Here is a 6166-nt window from a genome sequence, read left to right as displayed (position 1 = left end):
CAGTAGTTTTATAGCTTGTTTTGCTCTGTTTGTCGTAGGTTTTTCCGCCTGCCGAAGAGCCGTTCGTTCTCGAAGTCCTCACCGAAGTACCCCAAGGGCTAGAGCAAGGCAAGTGGCACCCCTCTTTGATCATATTGACCCTAATATTTATAAAATTCCCCGCTTTACATTCAAACATGCATTGTATTTAAATGTATTTACTTTATTTATTTATTGGACACTTACCTTTATATCCGTTGATTCCTACTCTTTATTATTGTCATCCCAGGGTTAATTTGACTAGAAATAGGCTTAGGTAATGCTTAGGCTGGCTTAGTTCAACTAGGTCACCAATTATCATTTAATTACTGTTAGACTTGATAGACCTTTAATGGTTGTTAGCATGATGAATCTCCCGATGTGGATTAAATACAACTAAAATATTGCTTATGGTGGGCTGTGGGTGCATGGTTTTGAGATTCGCACACATGCCATTTAAGGACCGGTTTCCGGAAAACCCTAGAAGTCTTACCCGTACTAACCACAAGCCAAAATGGATAAGGTGGGATTTGAAGCATGGCGTCGAACTATTTGACGTACGAAGGCAAGGGTGAGCGTGATGGAGTATGGACGGGCAATCGTGGTGTAACGAAAACCTCTGCTGCTTCCGGATTCACCAAGGCACAAGAGGGGACTGCCCGACTTTGTGTAAAGCAGGGGGTGCAATTAAATAGGGAGGGTTATGTGACGGGTCCTACCATAGTTTCCTTTCCGTCGTAACGTGGTGATACACCGGCGCACGTTCAAGTGTAGTGGAACTATGTCTTGTGGGTAAAGTTATACACCTCTGTAGAGTAAAACTATTCGAATAGCCGTGCCCGTGGTTAATTTAATAACTTACAGATTCACTGGGATTAGTAAACCTTTTAATAACTCGATTAATTTGGAACTGGTTTGACCCTATCAATGTGGTGTAACGTTGGCAGTGGTTTGGGTCTATCACAACGTGGTGTAATGTTGGGCAGAGGGTTGACCCTGTCGCTACGTGGTGTAACGTTTGACAGCGGTTTGGGCCTGTTGCAACGTGGTGTAACGTTGGACAGTGGATGATTATTTTAAATGTTTACTTTACTTTACTGTTTTTCTAAATTACTGCCGCTTTTGTGCAATTTAACCTTAGTCTATCCTTGTACCCTATTGCATTCATTATTCCTCCTCTCTTGAGTGTTACTTGTTGAGTACGTTGGTTTGTACTCAGCCTTGCTTAATTTTTCCCCATCAGAGAAAGTGCCAAAATTCCAGTCAGAAGGTTGTTCCCAAGGTTGAAGTGAGGTTCAGTCCGCCTTCAAGAATGCCAATGGTGTGGAGCCGTCATCGCCAACTGAAGCTGAAGATTAGATGGTTTAGTTTGTTTCCTTTTTCCGCTGCATTTCAATAGATAATTGTTTTTATTTGTTTTTAATTTGTCATAGTGTGTGCTCGGGCTGATCCCTGTACCGAGATTTAATACATGCTATTGTTGAGAAATTGGTGTAAATTTCTGGGCATGACATCAAGCCAGTTTGCAGAAGGCACCGTTTGAAGCTTTGTATGGACGGAAGTGTCGTACAGCCCTCTTCTGGGATCAGACGGAAGAACGTCAAGTTTTCGGAACCGAAGTTTTGAGTCAGGCAGAAGAAAAAGTCAGAATCATCCACGAAAGGTTGAAACTACTCAAACCAGGCAGAAGAGTTATGCAGATAACCGACAAATGGATCTAGCCTTCGAAGCATGAGACTATGTGTACCTCCACATCACACCTTTGCGGGGAGTGCACCGGTTTCGAACCAAAGGAAAGTTGGCACCACGTTATGTGGGACCATACTGTGTGAAAGAGCGCAGAGAAGTTGCGTATCAGTTAGAGCTCCCCGCGAACATGGCCGGAATTCATGACGTGTTCCATGTGTCATAGCTCAAGAAGTGTCTATGTGTGCCTGAAGAACAGACCAACTCCGAGCACGTTAACTTACAAGAGGATTTGACCTATTTGGAGAAGTCAGCACGGATTCTGGAAACGAGTGAAAGGAAGACCCGGAACCGTGTGATCAGATTCTGCAGAGTTCAGTGGAGTCATCATTCAGAAGAAGAAGCGACATGGAAAAGAGAAGATGAGCTCAAGGCCACCCATCCGAACCTCTTCGCCAGCACCTCCGAATCTCGAGGTCAAGATTCCGTTTAAGGGGGTAGGTTTTTCACACCCGGAGTTCTATCCTAAGCCTAATTCGTAAGAGAAATACGTAAATAAAAATTGGCTTAATTAATTCATGAAAAATCCCTCTAAAGGAATTAACTTAATTAAATCGAGGTTCCCAAATCGATTAACAGTATTTAAACTTAAATTGCAGAAGTATAAAATTTTGCCCAAAAATTAATTTAAAATTCGGCAAAAAGTGGGGCTTTCCTTTTTCCCTCCTTTTCTTTCTTTTTCCCTTCCTTCTCGAAATGGGTCGAAGTCCAAATTTCCTCCTTTCTTTTTCCTTCTTCTTTTTCCTTTTTCTTTTTCCCGTCCTCCCTCTCCCGGCCCGGTCCGGCCGAGCCGGCCCGCTTCCTCCTCCTTCCCGCCGCGCCTCTCCCCCTCCGCCAGGGCCGCTGGCCGCTCAGCCCAGCTCGGCCCATCCTCTCCCCTCCTCCCCGCGCGCCCTCCACTCCCTGCCTAGGCCGCCATGGCCCAGCGTGCCTCGCCCATCTGCGCCCGCGCCCTTAGTCTGCTCTCCCTCCCCGTGTCGGCCAAGCCCAAGTCCGCCTCGCCGCTGGAGACCGTGTCGTGGCCACAACGGACTTTGCAACCGCCGCCCCACCCTAGCCGGCGCCGCCACGCTATAAAACCCACGCCTCTCCACCCCACCGCCACTTTTTCCCTCACCCATGCGCCGCCGCTTCCTCGCTGCCGTCAACCGATCTCGCAGCCAGACGCAGCAAGCCGTCGCTCGTCCCCGTCACCCCCTGTTCCGCCTCCTCGCCGACCTGCTGCCACCGGCGCCGTCTTCCCCTCCCAGCCGAGGCCTCCCCTCCTTCTCTGTTCGGGGCCGCTGACGAGCGGGTCCCACTCATCAGTCACCACCCCTCCATCCCCTCTCCTCCCCGCTGGGCCCACCCGTCAGCCGGCCGCCATCTCCTCTTTCTCCTCCTGTTTGGCCCATCTGTCATCCACTCACCTCCCCTCTCTCCCACTGACAGGTAGCCCCCACCTGTCGGTGTGTCACACCCGGAGTTTTATCCTAAGCCTTAATTCGTAAAATAAATTTGTAAATAATAATTGGCAACTCAGGAAAAATCCCTCTAAAAGGAATTAATTTAATTAAATCGAGGTTTGCAAATTGACTAACTAGATTTAAACTCAAATTGAAGAAGTATAAAATTTGGCCAAACAAATTAATTTAAAACTCAGCAAAAGTGGTGCTTTCCTTTTTCCCTCCTTTTTCTTTCTTTTTCCTTTCCTTCCCAAATTGGGCCGAAGTCCAATTTTCCTCCTTTTACTTTTTACTTTTTTCTTTTTCCCTCTCCCTTCCCGGGCCGACCCAGCCGAGCCGGCCCATCTCTCTCTGCTCGGCCGGCCCAGCTGAGCCGGCCTCCGCTCCCCTCCGCGCGCGCGCCTCCTCCCTCCCTCCTGGGCCGCCGTTCGGCCCAGCTCGCTCACTGCGCCAGCCCAGCTCCCGCGCCCGCGCCCTACACCGAAGTCCACTGCGCCTCCCCGCACCGGCCGCGCCCGAGTCCTCCTCGCCACCGAGCCGGACTCCACCCGCCGCCCGCAACCGCCGCCGACGAAGCCGGCCGACGCCGACTCGGTCTCCTCTCCAACGGCCGTCCCGCCCTAACCGGCACCTCCCCCTATAAAACCCCCTCGCACGAGCGCCGCCGCCACCCTTTTCCCGTTTGCCCGAACAGCCGCCGGCCGTCACCCCGTGTCCCGCCGTCTCACCGACCTTCCGATGGCTTCCGTCGCCGCCGGAGGACACCCGAGCGCCCTCGCCGCCTCCCCGCCCTCTTCGCCGCCATGCTCGACGTCGTCGCCCGCGCGCCATCACCGGAACCATGGTCGACACCGCCTCCGCTCCGGTCATCGTCACCCGTCCCTCCTACTCGCCGACGCGCCGCCATCTCCGTTGCCGCCGGTGAGTGCCTCACCTCCTCCCTCTCCCGTTCTCTCCTCCGTCGCCGCCGCGCCCTCGTGGCATCGCCGTCGCCAGGCGCCGCGGGTCGTCGGCCGTCGCCGCCGCGTCGTCGCCCACCATGCTCGTCGCCTCGCCGTCGCCGCCGCGTTGCTGCCGTCGACGCCGCGTCATCGCTCGCCATCCGTCGCGTCGCCGTCGCTCACGCCGTCGCCACCATGTGGTCGAGCGCTGTCGCGCCGACGTCACGCCTTGACGACCGGCTGTTCGCCGCCGTTGCCCCTCCCCTTCGCTCGTGCCGTCGTCGCCGTGCGTCACCACCGACCAGTCGCCGTTCTTCGCCGCCCGCCGGACCGGCCGCCACCTCCCTTCTCCTCGGCCGCGCTCACCTCCCCCTCCTCTCTGTTCCAGGGTCGCCGACAGGCGGGCCCCAGCTGTCAGCCGCCGCACCCATCCCTCTCTCTGCCATGCGGGCCCAGCCCGTCAGCCGCCTGCTGGCCCTCCTCCCTCTCTTCCCCTCTCTCACCCGCCGACAGGTGGACCCCACCTGTTAGCCGGCGCCGCCCTCCTCTCTCCTCACTAACGTCAGCAAGCCCTGTTAATTGCGCAATAATTGATTTAGGACTTTTCTGTTTAGTTAAAAACTAGAAAACTTCTAAAATTCATAACTAATTCCTCTAGTATCAATTTAGGCCCATTCAAATTCATTAAATTGTCAAGAATCCATTAAAAATACTTTCTTTTACTGTTTCAGTAGAGTTTGTGCCTGTTTTATTTATTTTTGTGCTTTGTCGCTTAGATTCGGAGCCTGCCGAAGCGCCGGTTTACTTCGAGATCGTCGCCGAAGTACCTCAAGGGCCAGAGCAAGGCAAGTGGCACTCATCTTTGATCATGTTGAACCTATTATTGCAAATTTCCCGCTTTACTTATTCAAATATGCATTGTTCCAACTAAAGTATTTTACTGTATTTATTTTTCGGGTAACCCTTATTATTATGCCGTTATTTATTCAATTTTATTCATGCTAAACCAGGGGTAACTTGATTAGAGTTAGGCCTAGGTTAATGCTTAGCCGTGCTTAAATCAAGTAGCTCATGGGATCATTTAATAATCATGTTTAGCTCTGAATAGCTGTAATAATAATTCATTACTCAGTTCGGGTTAATGCCAACTAAAATATTGTTAATCGTGGGTTGTGGGTGCTTGGTTTTGAGAGTCGCACCCATGACAATTAAGGACCGGTTCGCAGGAAACCCTGAAAGTTATTTCCGTGCTAACCACAAGCCAGAATGGGCAACGGTGGGATTTGAAGTGTAATTGCGAACTATTCGATGTACCCAGGCAAGGGTGAGTGTGATGGAGTATGGATGGGAGTCGTGGTGTAACGATGGCCTATGCTGCTTCCGGATTCACCTAGGCACAAGAGGGGGCTGCACGACTTGGTTTAAAGGAGGGGGCGAAACCTAAAGTGTGGTGCGATTGAATAGGGAGGGTTATGCGACGGGTCCTATCATAATTCCCTTTCTGGTATGCCATGGTGGTATGTCGGCGCACGTTCAAGTATAGTGGGACTATGCCTTGTGGGTATAGTAGTACACCACTGATCAGAGTAAAACTATTCGAATAGCCGTGCCCACGGTTAAGGGCGAGCTCCTTGTTTCACTGTGATTAGTTGAACCTTTAATAACTTGGGTAAACTGGCTTTCACTTGGGACTACTGCAACGTGGTGTAGCGTTGAGTAGTGGTTGGGCCTGTCGCAACATATTGTAACGTTGGACAGTGTTGTGGTATTTTACAACTGTTATTTGCTTACTCTTTAATTTATTTAATTACTTTTATTCCACTTTAATTACTGTTATTTATTTAAATATTGCTTTATTGCAACTAACCCTAGCCTGCCCTTGATGATCCTTATGCATCATTTATTGCCCTCTTTTCCGAGCTACTTGTTGAGTACGGTGGTTTGTACTCAGCCTTGCCAATTTCTCCCTCCAGAGTTAGAAGAGGAATCCGATGGAGGAGACTCTCAGGAGTGAAC

The sequence above is a fragment of the Oryza brachyantha genome, chromosome 10 (genome assembly GCF_000231095.2).
Source record: "Oryza brachyantha chromosome 10, ObraRS2, whole genome shotgun sequence".
In the NCBI taxonomy this organism is placed as follows: domain Eukaryota; kingdom Viridiplantae; phylum Streptophyta; class Magnoliopsida; order Poales; family Poaceae; genus Oryza; species Oryza brachyantha.
The sequence above is the reverse complement of the archived record's forward strand: the minus strand, read 5'-3'. Positions refer to the sequence as shown.